The sequence below is a fragment of the Lactuca serriola genome, chromosome 3 (assembly GCF_051521515.1).
Source record: "Lactuca serriola cultivar US96UC23 chromosome 3, Lser_US96UC23_V15, whole genome shotgun sequence".
Taxonomy (NCBI): domain Eukaryota; kingdom Viridiplantae; phylum Streptophyta; class Magnoliopsida; order Asterales; family Asteraceae; genus Lactuca; species Lactuca serriola.
Window position 1 is genome coordinate 169,694,282 of NC_136410.1, and position 19,140 is coordinate 169,713,421.

The 19,140-nt window shown below is 36.9% G+C and overlaps 1 pseudogene; it reads right to left on the reverse strand.

Annotated features, from left to right (window-relative positions):
* Nucleotides 1-16,910: 16,910 nt before the first annotated feature.
* Nucleotides 16,911-17,507, reverse strand: LOC145094741 (mini zinc finger protein 2 pseudogene; annotated as a pseudogene).
* Between the last annotated feature and the right edge of the window lie 1,633 nt (nucleotides 17,508-19,140).

Genomic DNA, 19,140 nt, shown 5'->3' on the forward strand with positions numbered 1-19,140 from the left:
AAGAAAAATGGGGCTTTGGCCATGTTTGGGGTGTTTACGGCCTAAGGAGCTTCTTAGGCCGTAAACTCCTTGTTTACCCCTCAATCATATGATTTTTGTGCTATAAATACAATGATGTATGTTTAGAACAAGTTAGGAAGGAAAATCTTACGTTTGAAAGCCGGAAATCGCGGTTTTGGAGTCGAAATCGGGTCTAGAGAGAGAAAGTAGTGAGAGAGAGTGTGTTTGGGGTGGTAAAAGGATGCAAAGTGGTATCCACTTTCCTTATATATGCCTCGGGTATTGCACCCGGTACACGACTACCCGATGCTAAAGTTTAACAGGGTTAAAACTTTTTACCCGGGTGAGGTGGTTGAAAAGTAATATAACTTTATTTTGTTAAATGGGATTAACATTTAACAAGTTATATTTGCTTATACTAAAATAATAATGACATAAAATATGAATAAATAGATATTTATTTATTGGCGACTCCAAATATTACGGAACTTTTTATAAAGCGACGAATTCCGTTAGCGAAAACGGTATTATGTAACGGAATAACATTTGGGTTGTCACATAAAGCACAAAGAAAAATGGGTTTAAATCCATAAATCACAAACAAAATACCTAGAATTCAGACCGAAAAGCTAAATAAAGACAATAAAGAAAACAAAATGATTCCCTAATGATTATACATCTCGATCTTTTTTTATCTCTGCTCAATATTAGCTTAAAGTCTCTTCGGTCGCCTTCTGGACTCTTAAAACGATTATTCTAAGGTTTCTTCTCGATTAGTGAGTCGTAAAAGATGAACTGATAATTAGGTTAACGATATAAGTGTATTTATAGTGATTCCGTAACAATCTATGTGACGCGTGGGTTAAGTGGGCACAACATGTTAAAGCTTAACACATGTATTCCTCAAGATATTTCATGTAGACATAGAACGTGTAGATATAGGATGCAACGTGTTCCTCTTCTTTCAGCACATTTTCAAGCTTCTCATATTTTAGATCCATTTTCAGCCAATTTACGTACTTTCTACAACAACATGCATAATTTTCAAAATAACAATTTCAAACATAATGAACAGGTTTTATCTTAACTTTTGGGTCATTGTATAACATAAATATGTATGATATCTCACAAAATAATTGTGTAAAATAAGTAATATCAGTCTCAAACAATGTAACAGGCTTAAAGTGGGGAAATATGGCTTTAGTAGGATCTGACAATTTTCATTTGTTATTCTTGGCAGAGCCGACTCTACCCTTTGCAAAACTAAGCAAGGGCTTAGGCCCCCCACTTTTAAAGGGCCTCTAATTTTAAATCTTATTTTGTTAATTATGTATGTATATATATGTATTTCTTGGGTTACAAAGACAAGTTGAAACTTGCCCTTGTGGTAAAAGTGTTGGTTTATCAAACTAAGGGTCTCAGGTTCGAACCTATTTGCTTACATTTCTTTAATTTTATTTTGGAAGCTACTTAAACATATCTCACATCGCTCATGGAAGGAACTCAACAACTTTCTTCTCTTATATAAGTTCTACCATCCTCTTGCTTCATATTAACTCTACCTTTGAGTCTCACATCGGTCAGGAGATCAAACTTCATTTTTATATAAATGATTAATTGAGATGCGTTAAGAAATAGTTTGGGATCTGGGTATTAGTTATAAAATCGAAGGGTCCCAATTTTTTTGTTTGCTTAGAGCCCCCAAACTGGTTGAGAACCCTGATTCTTAGCCATTATAATGACTGGACCTAACTCAAAATGTGAAAATTTTCTTGGCATATTTGTGTTATCCTTATTTTGGATCATTTAAAAAGTTAGAAACAAAATGGTTTTACAAGAGCTTCAAACTTGGTTCCTAAGCATTTAAAAAAAAAACTTTCGAACCTTGATATTTATATAGATAAAATATGATGCAAACTAGCTAGCTTTCGTTGGATCGATTGGTGTTTCAAAGATTTAGATGTTTCTTCGTCATTGTAACATCCAAGATTATTGGTGTTTAGTAAAAGATTATTTCCAAGCTTTTGGTAAATAAACATTCTTAGGTGGTTAATTCAATGGTTAGTATTGAACAGTGTTGCAAAAATAGTCCAAGGTTGTCGAGTACTCAAACTCGGACATGCCCCGAGGTGCCTAATGAGGAATCTGCCAAAAATATTCGGAATTGGTCAAAATCAAAGATACTCAACCAACTTGGATAACTCATAAAAACTCGGAAAAATTCAGAAAAACTCGAAAAAACTAGGAAATTTTAAATTTTTTTTAGAAAAAGTATATAACTCTTATTGATATTCATCTGTTTTTTTTTTATAAAATTTTAATAAACTTGTGATATTTGTTAGATATATAATTTTCCTCAAATCAATTTCATATTATTTATTCAATTTGAATTCTACCCACCTAGACATACTACATGCTACTTGCTAGTCGGTCGCCCTATGAATGAGTAACAAGTTTTGAAACATTGGTATTGAATAATCAACCTTTATGAAGGGTCTTTAGATCTTGGAAGGTGCTTTAATGGTTAATAATATTGTTGAAATGGGTACAAAAAATAAAAGAAAAACCTTATTGTTATGAATGTTGACTTTGATAAGATATATGACTCTTTATCTTGGTGTTACTTGTATAGGATTATATCATTTTAACAGTCGGTCTAAAATGGGTTGGTTGAATGTAAGCTTGCTTATACACGTCCTTTATGTTATTGAATGGCAGTCATTCATAGGAGTTATAGCTGGAAAGTAGCTTGAGACAGAGAGATGTATTGTCTTTTTTAATATATACTTTAGTATTGAAAGTGTCTTGAGACATGCAATCCACTTTATGTCCATTGAAGATGCTATAGCAACTTGTTTATATTGGGAATTGAAGGTGAGGAATATTGAGTTGATAATTTCTCATCCTTTTTGGTATATGTTGTAGTATAGTTTTTAAGAGAATAGTTAACTGAAGAAATTCTTTAACATGTTTTGTTAGAGGAATTAGGGTTTATGTTGGAGATTTGGATACCCCTCGGATCGTGTGAACACTTTCTAAACTGATCTTTCTACCTTATGTCTGGGTTGAAAGAAATTAAGCCTAGGATAATCCAAGAGGAAACTAACAAATCTAGGCATAGAAATCATAAGCCAAATTGCTAGAAGGATTATATGTTCGTTTGAAGAAAAAAAGATCATTATTTTATGTGTATCTTCTCAAAGAAAAGATTTTTCTTATATATAATAAATGAGATCAGGGTTTACCTCTTAGGATTGGCCGTCATGGGTTGCTTTGGAAGCAAGTTAGAGAAATCCAGATTTTAATGAGGAAATAAAGGGCTTCCTAAACTGACGAATTTCATCAGATTTACCATAATCACCCTCAAGAATTTGTTTTTCCCAGTATGTTCCCATATGTAAAACTCGGAGAATTTTTGGGGCGCTGCCCCTTGACCCCACCTGTTGAGCCATGGGCTCTGCCCCTTGGACCCCACTAGGTGCGCTACCCCTAGACCCCAACAAAGGATCGCTGCCCCTTTGGAAACCCCAGACCCAGGGGTGCTGCCCCCGGACCCCCGACTTATGATCGAACCGGCTTCTAATTCGATCTTATACATGCATGCACTTCTCACAAACCTGTACGTATATTGAAGTACAAATTATGAAGCCCCTTAGCTCACATGTTAGTTCCAATTACATAAAATTACATGGTGACACAAAAATCGACAACAATCCTCCACTATTTTAGTGTAACCCTTGAACAAACATAACCTTATCAAAACAAAACAAACTAGTACATAATGAAAATATCGAAATGATTGAATTTTCACTTACTATCATATAGTTGCAAATACTCGAGAATCAAGGTGTTCTAAGAATTGAACCCATCAACCCATTTGAATACCAGAAAGTAAAATACATACTAGTTTATTGAATTTCTAGCAAAATACAACTTGACATTATTATAATGTCATATGTACCAATCCTCTCATGATCATATGAAGGTCAAGTCCACAACCTCTTAAAATGTGGCTACACTTCACAATCACATAGATAACTCTTTTCCATGTATCCACACATACATTTATCAAAGCAATTATTAAGAAGTTAAACTTCAACCTGGCTAACTTGCAGAACCGAAAACATACCTGGGATTAATACTTCATGTGTTCCAATCTATAAGTATGAGCTTTTCCATATTGAATTCGACTCCTAACATTATATTTGGAGGGAATTGGGTGTCTCATCCTTACAGAATTAAATGGAATTTAATCCCATCCCGATTATAGACTTGTGCATTAAGTCTCTTGTCCAACCTTTAGTCAAGTGATCTGCCAGATTTTGTTGCAATTTCACAAACTCAACTGAAAACACATCGTTCATGATTAGTTCTCTAATCATACTATGTCTAACACCTAGGTGTCTAGACTTGCCATTATAAACCTACATATATACCTTAGCCAAAGCGGTTGTACTGTCACAAAGGATAGAAATAGGTGCAATCTCATAGACTAAATTCCTTAGCCACTTTGCTTCTTTACCAGCAACTGCTAACGCAACAAACTTAGATTCCATTTTTGAATCTGTAATGCAAGATTACTTCTTGGAAGCCAAAGAAATGGCACCTCCCCCAAGCAAGAATACCCAACTAGAAGTTGAGGAATGGTCATCCATGTTGGTTATCCAACATGCATCCGAATGACCTTCTAAAACTGAAGGACTCCCAAAATAACTCAAACAATAATCCATGGTTCCTTTAAGATACTTAAACACTCTATTCACTGCTTGCTAGTGTTGAGTACTAGGATTACTAGTGTACCTACTCAACTTGCCCACAGCAAAAGCGATATCAGGTCGGGTACTTGTCATGACATACATCAAGCTACCAATAGCCTTAAAGTATTCCAATTGCAAAATGGGAACACCATTATTTGGCATTGATTTTGCACTTGGATCCACAGGAGTACTCACAAGAGAACAATGTGTAAAATTAAACCGCTTGAGAATTTTCTCAATATAATGACTTTGAGTCATTACCAAACCTTTTTTAACCCTTTTAATTCTTATTCCACGAATTACATCAGCCTCTCCCAAATCTTTCATGGAAAACTTGGATGATAACAATTTATTTGTTTCATCTACTTGATTTTGGTCGGTACAAAAAATCGACATATCATCAACATATAAGCAAATGATCATTGCATCTCTAGTAACATCATCAAATCTACTATAAACACATATGTCACATTGGTTTGTCTTGAAACCAGAAGACAAAATAGCCTCATCAAACTTTTGATGCCATTGTTTAGGTGCTTATTTCAACCTATACAAATATTTGACAAGTTTACGAACCATATGCTCTTTACCGAGCATAATGAAACCTTCTCGATGTTTCATGTAAACTTCCTCATCAAAATCACCATTTAAAAAGGCTATTTTAACATCCATTTGGTGAATAACCAAATTGTGGATACTTTCCAAGGCAATCAACAATGTAATAGTAGAAATACATGTAACCGGAGCATACGTATCAAAATAGTCAACAACGGGTTTTTTTTCTAAAACCTTGAATGACTAACCGGGATTTGAATTTTTCAGTAGTCCCATTAACATTCATTTTCTTTTTGAAAATCCATTTGCAAACAAGTGGTTTAGAACCTGAAGGCAAATCAGATAACATCAATGTGTTGTTCTCAAGAATTGATGACACTTTATCATCAATTGTTTCCTTCCAAAAGGAACCATCTTGAGACTCCATCGCCTCTTCATATGTCTTAGGATAATCTTCAATACTGTAGCAATAAGAGTATTCAAGATTAATTTCATCCCTTGAACCTTCCACCAAATACATTTGGAAGTCGAATTCGAAATTTTTCACAATTTGGCCTATTTTGCTTCAACGAAGCTCTTGTGGTTCTTGCACATCACTGCCATCTTGATTTTCTGAATTTTGCACTTTATTAGTACCAAAAGTTAGATCCATAGGCGTTTAAATCGATGAAAAATGCATCTCACAAGAAATTGCATCCTGTGATTCGATAACGGTGTTAATCGAAACCGAATCATTAGGTTCTATTACATACAACCTATATGCCTAGGAATGCTCAGCATATCCAATGAATATACAATCAGTTCCATGTTCCCCCAAACTTTTCTTTTTGGGATCGGTGGGTTTTACAACTGTCTGACATCCATAAACCCGAAAATAACTTAGATTCAACTTTTTCTTGAACCAAAGTTCATATAGGACTATTTTCTTCCTTTTATTTGGAACCCTATTTAATAAATAGCAGGCTATTAACATGGCCTCTCCCCAGAATCCAACACTCAATCCCGAGTATGACAACATCGAGTTTACCATTTCTTTTAAAACTCAATTTGTGCATTCAATGGTACCATTCTATTGGGGCATGTAAGGTGTCGTGGTCTCATGAATGATACCCACTAATTAGAAATATATGGGATCCATCTATTCACCTCCTCTATCAGTCCTAAGACATTTAACTGGATTACCCAATTGCAATTCCACCTCGGTTTTGTATATTTTGAAATTGTCTAAGGATTCATCCTTAGAATGTAGCAAATACACATAGGAAATTCGAGTGCAGTCATCAATGAAGGTGACTACATACTTTTTATTTCCCAGAGAAGGAGTAGAGTGAAAATCACACAGGTCACTGTGTACAAGTTCCAAAACAGCTGAATTTCTAGTGACACTAGGAAAGGGTTGTTTTCTCACTTTTGTAAGCATGAATGTTTTACATTTATCAGAAGTCATATTAAAGGCTGGAATTAATCCATCTTTTGACATCTCATGCATCCTTGTAAAGCTTAGATGACCTAATCTTACATGCCAAAGCATATATTTATCATCATTAGAAGCAAAAGATACAAATGAAGAATTTTGAACAGGTAATGATTTGTCAATAATATTCAAACGAAACATTCTATAACGACCCAAAATTTCACGTCCAAAAATTTCGTTGATAAAACTTTACATAGAAAACGTTAACAATTAAAACAGTGTTTAGTTGAACCACTTCACATCGAAAACCAAATTAAAAACCACAACATTCGATTGATCAAAATATCAGAGTATCAATCCCAGAATAAACTCGTAACTGCGGAACCAAGATAGTGTGTGTGACATGCTGCTACCGCGCCGGCTCCTTTCCCCTAGCTAAGGAGGTACCTGAAACCAAAACTGAAAACTGTAAGCACGAAGCTTAGTGAGTCCCCCCATAATACCTCATACCATGCAAGCATATAACAAACAACGTTCAGCTAGGAGTTACGGGCCCCGCCCACACTCGGGAAGATACGGGCCCTACCCACACTTCGCTAGCCGGGAGATACAGGCCTCGCCCACACTTGTGAAGATACGGGCCCTGCCCACACTTCGCTAGCTGGGAGATACGGGCCTCGCCCACACTCTACTATCTGGGAGATACGGGCCTAGCCCACACTCCAACCTCGGAGAGATACGGGCCCTGCCCACACTCAACCGCTAACCCATAATATACAAGTATCACACAGACAACAAGTATAAGCAACTCCATCATATTGACACATATATCATACTCGACTAAACCCAGAGATACGGGCTCGGCCCACACTCTCGTACTAACATGTCGTCTACACGGGTCGGCCTTGGTGCCTTAGAGCCGTTACTACTGAAAAGGAAACTCACCTCGAAATAACTGCTAATCTGGTCGAGAACTGACTGCCTACTGCTGCTCCAGAAATCCTTCGGCTGCAAATCCCACAACATAGTCAGTCAATCACTGCTAACTGCCCATTGGGCAAAATGACCATTTTACCCCTGATCATGTCATAAGTCAAAGTTAGAGTCAACTTTCAGTTGACCCGACTCGCCGAGTTGGCTCTCCAACTCGCCGAGTCCCTAACCAAACGACTGTCCTGGATCCTGACCCTACTCGTCGAGTTAGGCGTTGCCTCGACGAGTTCTTCTTCTTAACTGAGGTTCAAGTCCTTCATCCTACTCGCCGAGTTGTATGAACAACTCGCCGAGTTCATCTTCATCCGAAGAACACTTTATGTTGTGACTCACCGAGTTGTATGAACAACTCGCCGAGTCTGTTCTTAATGTAAGGAGATTGCCTTGAACTCGCCGAGTCAGGGCATGAACTCGCCGAGTTCCTCCATGGATGAGTTTGACTTCCAACTCACTGAGTCACACCCCGTGACTCACTACACCACTCGGCACAACAAAAAAGGGGAAAACTCAGAGACTCGCGAGCAGACTCGCCGAGTCTGATGAACGACTCGCCGAGTCGTCGCCATGCATTCACTATATATGCGATTTTGCTCGATTCCAGTCCATGCCATTTACAGATCTGGGTTCCTAGAGCATGAATGACACGTAAAGTTTCCAACTTTACGTGTAGATACTCGCCAATGAGGGATTTAGGGCTCAAAATGCCTCGAAAGGGTAGATCTAGGGTGAACAAGCAACATGGGTCCATAAAGGTAACAGATCTGAGCTCCTGGAGCTCAATCTTGCCAAGATCTAAAGGCCAATCAACTTATTACGACTTATTTTGCACATACAAGCTTGGGGATTGGCTCAAGAATGACTTAAATGAAGTAATAAGCATAGAAACAGGGGGAAAACGGGTTATGCCTGAATGGAACTGCTGAGAGAGCACAAAGATGCTTGGATTCCTTCCCTTCCTCTTGATCTACTCCCCTTTTGCTTCAAAACCTTCAAGAACACACAACAATTTCTTCAAACTCTTAATGAACAAGCTTAGAATGGGGGTTTGGAGCTCTGAGGGTGAATGGGGGCTGGCCTGGGGCGGATAAGACGTTTAAATAGGGTGCAAACCCCTGAAACATAGGGTTTCATCCAACAGCGGTGACTCGCCGAGTCCAGGATATGGACTCGCCGAGTCGCCAACTTAAACGTGTCCCGGGTCCCGTATCTACTCGGCGAGTAGGACCTATGACTCGCCGAGTCCAAGGCTACAAAAAAAGAATACTCAAATAAGATTTACGTACCAGGAACCAGGTGCTACACATTCTTTTATTTAAATATCCAAAGCCAACAAACATTCTACCCTTAGATAAGATGAACTTATTCGACTCAATACCTTGTTTAAAACCATCAGAATTAAAACAACTAGAAGTAACAAGATTCTTGTGAATCTTAGGAACAAATAAAACATCAAAAAGCCTAATTGTCTTTCCATAAGTAAATTCAAGAAACACGAAACCAACACCATAAATAGGAACAAAAGAACCATCTCCTATTTACAGCACCACTCCATATTCAAATGGAGTTAATGTTTCAAACATCTGTTTATCCTTGCATACATGGTTTGTTGCCCCGGTGACGATCCACTAACAATTATCATCATCATCATGTACATAGAATGATTCAGGAATAAATGAAACATAATAAACATAATTCTGATTAGAATTATCGAAGTTAGTCAAGAACTAACCTCCTTTAACTTGGAGCGAAGACCCATTCACCTTTCCAGCTTCACTGTTTCAAACACCAGTGTTGCCTAAGTTCACATGACAATCACGCTTGTAATGCCAAACTTGATTGCACCTCCAACATACTAGATCCTTTTTTTGTTGGAGTTGCGTGGGACATGTTCCTTCTTACGTTTTCCATGTCCTTTGTGGTTCTAATTTCTTGGTTTGTTTTCAACCATATGAACTGAGCGTTGTCCAGATTCAAATTTTCCTTTGGGTTTATCAGATTTTTCACTTTCCTTCACACGAAGAGATTCTTCAATACGAATATGACTAGCAAGTTGAACCAAAGACAATTCCTCCTTTTGATGTTTAAAGTTATATTTGAAATCTTTCCAGGATGGAGGAAAATTGTCAATGATGCTTGACACAGCAATAGATTCATCCATATTCATGCAGTGCAGTTTAAACTGACCATATATGTCAAGGAGTTCATTGTATTACTCAATGACAGACCTTGCATCTTCCATCTTAAAATTATTAAAATCGTTAACCAGAAACTACTTGCTAGAAGTGTCCTCGGTAATGTATTTCAATTCAAAGATGTCCCATAACTCCTTGGCACACAAGGCTTCACTATAGATATCTAATAGAGCATCATACATACCGATCAGAATGTGACCTTTGCAGATGTAGTCATCATTGTCCCACTTATGTCTCTTCCTTATCTCTTCAATTGTGTCGGTAACACCTTATTCAACCTTCGGTGGTCTTGGAGTAGTCAGCATGTATGTTGCCTTCAGAGTAGTCAGCTTGAAATGCATCTTCTTCCAACACCTGAAATCGATGGCTTCGAACTTCTCCAGCTTTGCACACTTCGTAGTCAGCTCACGGATTGATTCTCCCATCTCCAAAAACAATAAATATCAGTTCGATTGTTGTAGGAATTAGGGTTTATGTTGGAGATCTAGATACTCCTTGGATCGTGTGAACACTTTCCGAACTGATATTTCTACCCTATATCTGGCTTGCTAGAAATTCAGTCTAGGATAATCCAAGAGGACACGTAGGAATCTAGGCACAGAAATCATAAGCCAAATTGCTAAAAGGATTCTATGTTTGTCTGAAGAAAAACCAGCTAATCGTTTTTTGTGTATCTTCTCAAAGAGAAGAGTTGTTTATATATAACAAAAGATATTAGGGTTTGCCTCTTAGAGTTGGCCGTCATGGTTTTCTTTGGAAGCAAGTCAAATAAATCCGTATTTTAATGAGGAAATCGAGGGTGTCCAAAACTGACGAACTTCGTCAGTTTTAGCATAATCGCCCTCAATAATTCGTTTTTCCACTATGTTCCCATGTGTAAAATTTGTAGAGTTTTGGGGGCGCAACCCTAAACCCCGCGGGGGCGCAGCCCCCCCGGACCCCCGACTTGTCGTCGAACCGGCTTCTAATTCGATCTAATACACATGTGTACTCCGCACAAACCCGTACTTATATTACAATACAAATTCTGAAGCCCATTATCTTACTTGTTAGTTCCAATTACATAAAATGATATGGTAACACTAAAATTACTAACATATTTGGGGCTTAAGGGGTTTTTACTTCGTTAATTCTCTCAAGTTGAACATTGAAAAATCAAGTATTTATGGCGTTGGTGTCTTGTTTTATTATATTCATCAATTTGAGGGTATTACAAGATGTAAAGCTGGAAATTCGCTTTTACCTATTTAGGTATTCTAGTGGGGTCGAATATGGGTAGGATATGAACATAATGAACATATAGATCAATTGTTTTTATAATGTGAAGTGATAGTTAGAATGCGGAATGTGGAATGTGGTCACTAGATGGATGTATCTTACTTTGTCTATACTTTACACGGTTCAAGAATTATTTCAATGGGTGTTTTTGTTTTTCGAAACATCAAAGTTTTCGACATTGTTAATCGTAAGAAGGAGACCATATTTATTTGATTGTTGATCATTCATAATTGGTGTATATATGCAATCATACTTTATTGGTTAACAAGATTTCTCGACTTTTGTAATTGTTTTTTTGGCTTTCTTAATTACTAGTTGCGTAATTAAAATCATTCGGCTAATAAAAAGTCCAACATATTGGTTTCTTTTACTTCCTAGCCCCTTTGCTAAGTTTTTTATTCCAATAAAAGTTGTTATTGAAAAAAACATCATTTGTATAATACTTAGTTAGACTTATTATGTGTAACCGTATCCAAATCCCCAAGACTCATTATATGTAATCGTATCCGGGCTTGTGGAATATTGTACTTTGTATATATCTGTTTATTTAAGCATATATTTACCTAATGAGAAGATCTCTATTTATGTGAAAATCATATTGATAGTAATCTTCATATAAATATTAGTCATGTATTCTTTACACGATTGTATTAGTTTAGCCCTATTGTTGTATTCGACCATTTTGTATTCTCGGCCCACATATATTGTACTCTTGTATATATATTGTTTGGTATCAATGAAATAATTCAAGGGAAACAATACCTTTTATGGTATCAGAGCAAAAGAATATTTTCCTTCAAATTTCTCTTATTCTTCTACCTTCATTCTTCTTCTTCTTCTTCCCGTTTTAGTCGGCCCTAGCATCTTCCCCTGTGTCATCATGACGAACAATAACACTACCATCGAAAAAGATGTAACAGAAAAGCCCTTTGCAAACACCAATATTCGATCCTATGTTCCTATTACTCTTGATCTAGAATATCTGAACTATGAATCATGGAGAGATCTTTTTGAAGCCTACTATATCAGCTTCGGTTTCAACCATCATCTCACTAATTCTCCACCCACTAAACCGTCTACCGACTGGTCCAAACTTGAATCACTTATCAAGATTTGCTTGTATGGTACTATTAAGAAATATTTGATTCAAATGATCTTTAAGAAAGGAATGACTGTATACAACATTTAGAATAGCATTAAGGATCTGTTCAACGATAACATAGATGCTAGAGCCATGGAACTCGACCAAGAACTCTATACCATCAGAACCAGTGACATGATAGTCCATGCTTACTGTCAACGAATCAAGGCCATTGTCGATCTCCTTGCCAATATCGATCAACCAATACCAAAGAAAACTCTTGTTACTTACATGGTTAATGGTCTCGGTGAAAAGTTTGATCAACTAGCTAGAATCATCTGCCATCAAGACCCGCTTCCGTTGTTTTTTAAATCACGCTCGATGCTTATTCGGGAAGAGCTTCGTCTCTCCCGGATTCAACCACAATATGGAGTCACTGGGACAATGCTTCAGCCCCAACTGTTCTTTTTACCGGCTCTAGGGACTCTTCTCGTCCTCCTTTTAATCCGACCCATGGTGAATGCTGGAATCAAGAGCACTGAGAGCAAGGTGACAACACGGGGACCTTTACCCAGTTCACAAGCTTCAATATCTTCCACAAGCGTTTTCTTCGTTCAGTCCTACAACGTGGCACCAACGGCTCGGGCATCCTGGGAATGAAGTGTTTCATCATTTGCTTTCTAATAATTCCATTTCGTGTAATAAAACTACTTCGGATGTTATTTGTAATGCTTTTCAGTTAGGAAAAACATGACAATCTTCCATTTTATAGCTCTAATAAAGTCGTGAACTCCCCATTTGATTTGATTTGATTCATTCCAACATTTGGACATCTCCTTTACTAAGCTTGAGTAGTTTTAAATTCTCTGTCATTTTCTTAGATCATTATTTTCATTTCTTATGGGTCTACCCCAAAAGCATAAACATCACACTATCTCAAAATTCTTGCATATTCATAAACTTCTCAAAACTCAATTCAACGAAGACATTAAAGCTTTCCAATGTGATCACGGGGGTGAATTTGACAACAACAACCTTCGAACCATTTTTGACATAAATGGCATCATCATATGTTTTTCATGTCCAAAAGCATCACAACAAAATGGAAAATACGAACACATGCTTCAAACAATCAATAACCTTATTCGTTCTCTGTTTTTCCAATCTTACCTTCCTCCCATGTATTGGGTTGAAGCTCTTCATATGGCCACTCATCTCCATAACCGCCTTTTATCCAAATCCATCCAAAATCATACCCCTTACTTTAAACTTTACCAAAAGCAACCAACATATGATCATCTTCACATCTTTGGATGCTTATGCTACCCATATTTGCACCCACCTCACAAACTTGCTCCACGATCTACCCCTTTCATTTTTCTTGGTTATCCAGAAAATCACCGTGGATTTCGTTTCTTTGACCTTCACTCCAGAAAGATCATCATCTCAAGACGTGTTATTTTTGATGAACATGTTTTTCCTTTTTCCTCAATGATACCCAACTCACCACCATCTTATGACTTTCTCAACACATACGAACCTCCAAACTATATTCCCTCCAAGTTTCACATGTCCACTACACTAGCTTCCCACCCCTCCTCACTACCACAAACACCACCTTCCCCCACCCACTTATCACTGATGCAATTCAACCAACAGCCCTCCCCCTCTTCCTTCCATTTTGGGCAATCTCGCTACTTCGGCAGCATCCTCGACCACAGCCACATCGGCAGCCGACAACCACCACCACTCTCCCATTACGACATCTGATCCTTCTACCTCAAACATCAATCCCCAACGCCCTTTTGCACCACCACATGCACACCCGATCTCGTAGTGGCATCATTAAACCCATCACTCGCTTAAATCTTCACATATCCTCTCTTTCTCCAATACCTAAAACTCACATCCAAGCTCTTCGTGATCCATACTGGAAATCAGTTATGCTTGACGAATATGGGTCTCTTATTAAAAATGGGACTTGGGTCCTTTTCCCACGCCCTCAAGGGTTTCATATTCTTCTCTCAATGTGGCTATATAAATAAAAAAAAATCAATGTAGATGGTTCTCTTAGCATGTACAAGGCACGACTCATTGCTAATGGTAAGAGTCAACAACAAGGTAGCAATTGCGAAGAAACTTTTAGTATGTTCATCAAACCGGCCACCATACAGACGGTTCTCAATCTTTTTGTCTTCCGACATTGGCCCATTCACCTGCTCGATGTCAAAAATGTGTTTCTCCATGGCCATCTATCTGAGACTGTCTATATGAACCCACCCTCCAATTTTGCTAACCCTTCCAAACCGGGTCACGTCTGTCGGCTTCAAAAGTCCTTATATAGCCTCGAGCATGGTTTCAGCGCTTCGCCACTCATGTCATGCGAGTTGGTTTCAAGCACAAAAATAGTTAGATTCTTCTTTATTTGTTTTACAAAAGGGAAAAGACTTGGCTTACTTACTTCTATATGTCGATGACATCATCTTAACAGCTTCAACTTTTATGCTTTTACGCCAGCTCATCTCCTCTCTCAACAAAGAATTCACCATGACAGATCTCGATGACCTAAACTACTTTTAGGGCATTTCTATAACTAGGTCCAAGACCGGCATGTTTATTTCTAGGAAGAAATATGCATATGAGCTACTTTAGCGCACTAATACGACCGATGCCAACCCTAATCGCACTCATGTCGATTCCGCCACCAAATTGGGAGATGGCGGCACTCCTGTAGTTGACCCATCATTGTACCTTTGCCTTGCGGGGATACTACAATATCTTACGTTTACTCGCCTAGATATATCCTTCGTTACTCAACAAATATGTTTCTACATGCACGACCCCCGAGAACCACATTTCAATGTTCTAAAACGCTTCCTAAAATACATCAAAGTCACTCTTGATCATGGTCTTGAGTTGTATACCTCCTTATCAATGACTCTCACTACCTACTATGATGCAGACTGGGGGGGATACCTAATTAGTTGCAGGTTCACCTCTGGTTAGTGTGTTTTCATAGGAGAGAACCTTCTATCATGGTCGTCCAAACGACAACTTACGACATCCCGATCCAACGCTGAGGCTGAATATCGCGGCATAGCCAATGCAGTTGCTGAAACGGATTTGTACGCAACTTGCTTCATGAGCTACACTTACCTCTTCGTTCAATCACTCTCATCTACTGTGATAATGTGAGTGGGATTTACATGTCAGCAAACCCGATTCAACATCAGCGAACTTAATATATAACTTAATACATATAGATTGACATTCACGTCGTTCGTGACAAAGTTGCTACGGGTCAAGTTTGAGTTCTCCAAGTTCCATGCAGATATCAGCGTGTCGACATATTTACGAAAGGGCTTCCTTTTCCACTATTATCCGACTTTCGCTCTGGTTTAAGCATTCGTGAACCTCCCATTGAAACCGTGGGGGCATATTAGTCATATGTTCCTTACACTGTTGTATTAGCTTAGCCCTATTGTTGTATTCGGCCCTTTTGTATTCTCGGCCTACATCTACTATAGTCTTGTATATATATTGTTTGATATCAATGAAATCATTCAAAGGAGACAATTGCTTTTAATAAATATATTAATTTGAGGAACATGGATTACATTTTTTCTAGTACTTTGTTTCATTATTTTCACAAAACAAAAACGTTGAGTTTATAGACTGAATCTTGAGTTTTAACAAAATTATGTTGGCAAATTCATATCACACAGTTTGTATATGTTAATACAACTGCATGTAACATGAACAATATGTGTGTTTATCATCACTGTAAAAAAATGAGAAAGAAAAACTAAAACATATTTTCGTTTATAACCATTGTTTTTTTATAACCATTGTTCGGTCTTTTTCAAAAAGCATTCCAAGAAGAACATGCACTTGGTGACAAAATTAGAAGTGACACATACCCGATTTCGAATTCAAGTTTACCAGAAATTATGTTCCCTACATTCATATGTTTCATACCTAACTCATTCGTACACCATTTGACACATATCTAACCATATGCATGCTCGATTAATTTTTTGGTCTCATTGTACAATTTTCACCAAACTCCCCAAACAAATCGACAATTTGTACGCAGTCTTTGATCCTCCCCGAGTAATAAACCAGACCAAATTAATTCATGGTATTATTTTAGCTTTTGTGGCTACAATTTTAAAGACACTTAAAAGGGTCCGTTACTAAAGTCTGGGCATTATCCAAGTTCATTTAATTAGGCCTTTAACATATCTTTGTCAATTAGGTACATGCATTTGTCGTTTATCTTCTTCTTTCCTAAAATGGAAAGACGAACATGCGAAACATACGTCATCTTACTTTCTACACCCTATTTTTGTGCATAAATTTTTACGACCTATAACTTTAATATTACTGAAAGCTTCAAGAGAACTTATTTATTATCCTAGAATAGACACGTGCATTCCTGTATAATTTTTTTAATTTTGTTAATGTATATCTCCGTTGAGTGATGTATTAACTTGATCAAATATTTATTTGTGTAATTTTGCGTAATTAACTGTAGAATGTAAAGGCTCGAAAGATCTCTGATAAAGTTATGTATCCTGTTCATAATGAATCATAAGATCGACTGAAAAACCCACTCGATCAAATTACGAGATTAGATTACTATGAAAGCTTCATATAAACCAGGTAAGAGTTAAGGAGTAAAGTGAATATTAAAGAGATTTATAAACGACAGACAAAAGTAACCTAATTTTACATTAACTCACCCAACTCTCATTTACATACGCTAAAAGACAAAACCATAAACACACACACAAGAAGACAAACAAAAAACGCACACAGAAACACACACATTGCAGTATAAATAGGAGGTGTGTTTCATAACCATAAGGAGACGTGTGGTTGAAGTTCTTGTTTTCACTCACAGTCGCTGCTACTAACAGCTTCAGTTTCCACCACCCTTCTATGGAAGTTGCGGTGGCAGCCACAGGCGGCACACGTAAGTGAAGCCTCAGTGTCCTCCTCCTCACTCGCCGCCATGAATTCCCGACACCCATCAACAGCATACCCACCAACGTTGGCTGCATGGTTTCTTTGACACTCGCCATATCTCACATGAACCCTCATCGTGTTCGATGAGTTAGCTGAATCCATTGACGGTGGTGGTGGTGGTAGTGGTTCTTCCCTTTTCAACACAACTCGTCTTTTCGTCATTTCTGTAGAGAAAAGATGTCTTTTTTGTTTCTTAACTAGCGTAACCCTAAAAGGGATTATTTATAGGCTGTAAAGCTTTTCACTAACCTTAAGAATATATTTGATTAGTTTCACTTTTCACCCTTACTATTTGATTATGTTGCCATTCTTAACCTTACTGTTTTTATTAATCACAATTAGACCTTTGTGTTTTTTTTTGTAAGGATACTACGGCAGAATTATAGTTTAAGTTTTGGTTAGAAGAAGTATGCATGTGTGCTTCCACATGTATATGCGATCTTAGCTATCTATTGGCACATGTATGTTTCTAAGAATATTTCCTTGTTTCTTTTTTTAGCCTTAATTTTACCCTTTTTTCGAAATCTATTTCTTTTTTTGTCTTAAAAATTATAGTAGATATTAGATATTTTGCAGACTACTTTTACAATTTCGTGAAGTCGATTTTTGAAATTTGTTACCGCCTTTGAGTAAGATTTATTACATATATCAATTTCTTGAGAAAAGAATGATCAATTGTCCGAATAGATATGTACCCTCTTAGCAAAATAGAGGACTAATATATAGTCTATAATCTATTTATTTTCAAAACCCTCTACTTTAGAGTTGGTATTATATATAGAAAAAGTGAATGACTCAGAAGTTATGCCAAGATAATATGCCCAAAAGTGTTTGGTTTAAAAGGAATTCAGATTGGCAAAATACTTATAGGAGGAAGCATGTTACATCAAATCGTCAAGACTTATCCTTAGAATAAGCTTAATCACGAGTTTGAAGTTGGATATTGTCCGTAACAATATTAGTATGATTTACTATGTTGACAACAAAATTTCTTGCGTTTTAGACAGAAAAATTGAAATTATGTCCAGAATGTAAGAAGAGTAAAAAGACAAGGGTTGTAAGTGAAAGTGTCATTTATCTAAGTGATGGGTAATAATGTATAATAGTTAATTAGGTGACAAAACACCCTCTAGAGTGGTCCAATTATGAATCGATTACCCAAATGTTAGGGATCGGCTAAAAAAGACATCCCAAACGTTAACAACTCATTAAGCATAGAACAAAAGTGTTTCCTTCTTTTTGAAGGGATAAACGAAAAAAACTAGTCATTATAGACTTTCATTTCATCTAGCTTGTTGAACTGCCCAAGAACAACTAAGCTACTAAACTCGTAATTTATATTTTTGGTTATCCTTTTCATAACATTTTTATAATGCATGAAATCAAACAAAGAGAAAAAGTGATTCCATATTATTATTAATTAGGAGGATCTGATTGACTGGAAGTCATGCGTAAGCCCTAATAACTCAATGCACCAAATACGACATTTAATTTCATTTGACTTGTTGAAATGACCAAAAAAGTATAAAGATTATTAGATTTTCGGATGGCAAGAGTGTCTTTATTTTACTAATTTGTTTTTTGGATGGCAAGAAGATAAGTTGCGATAAATGAGGATATAATTGAAATGAGCAATTAACTTATATTATACGATGTAATCTCCTCTAATAAATGAAGGGTTTTTTTGCCACTTGTCACACTCTCATTCATTTTCCCACATGTCATTTTGTGGTTAATTTGAATTAATTTTTATTCCATATGTAATTTTATGGTTTTCCTATTTTATTAAATTTCATATGGTATTTAAATTTAATAATAAATGCATATCAATTTCATTAA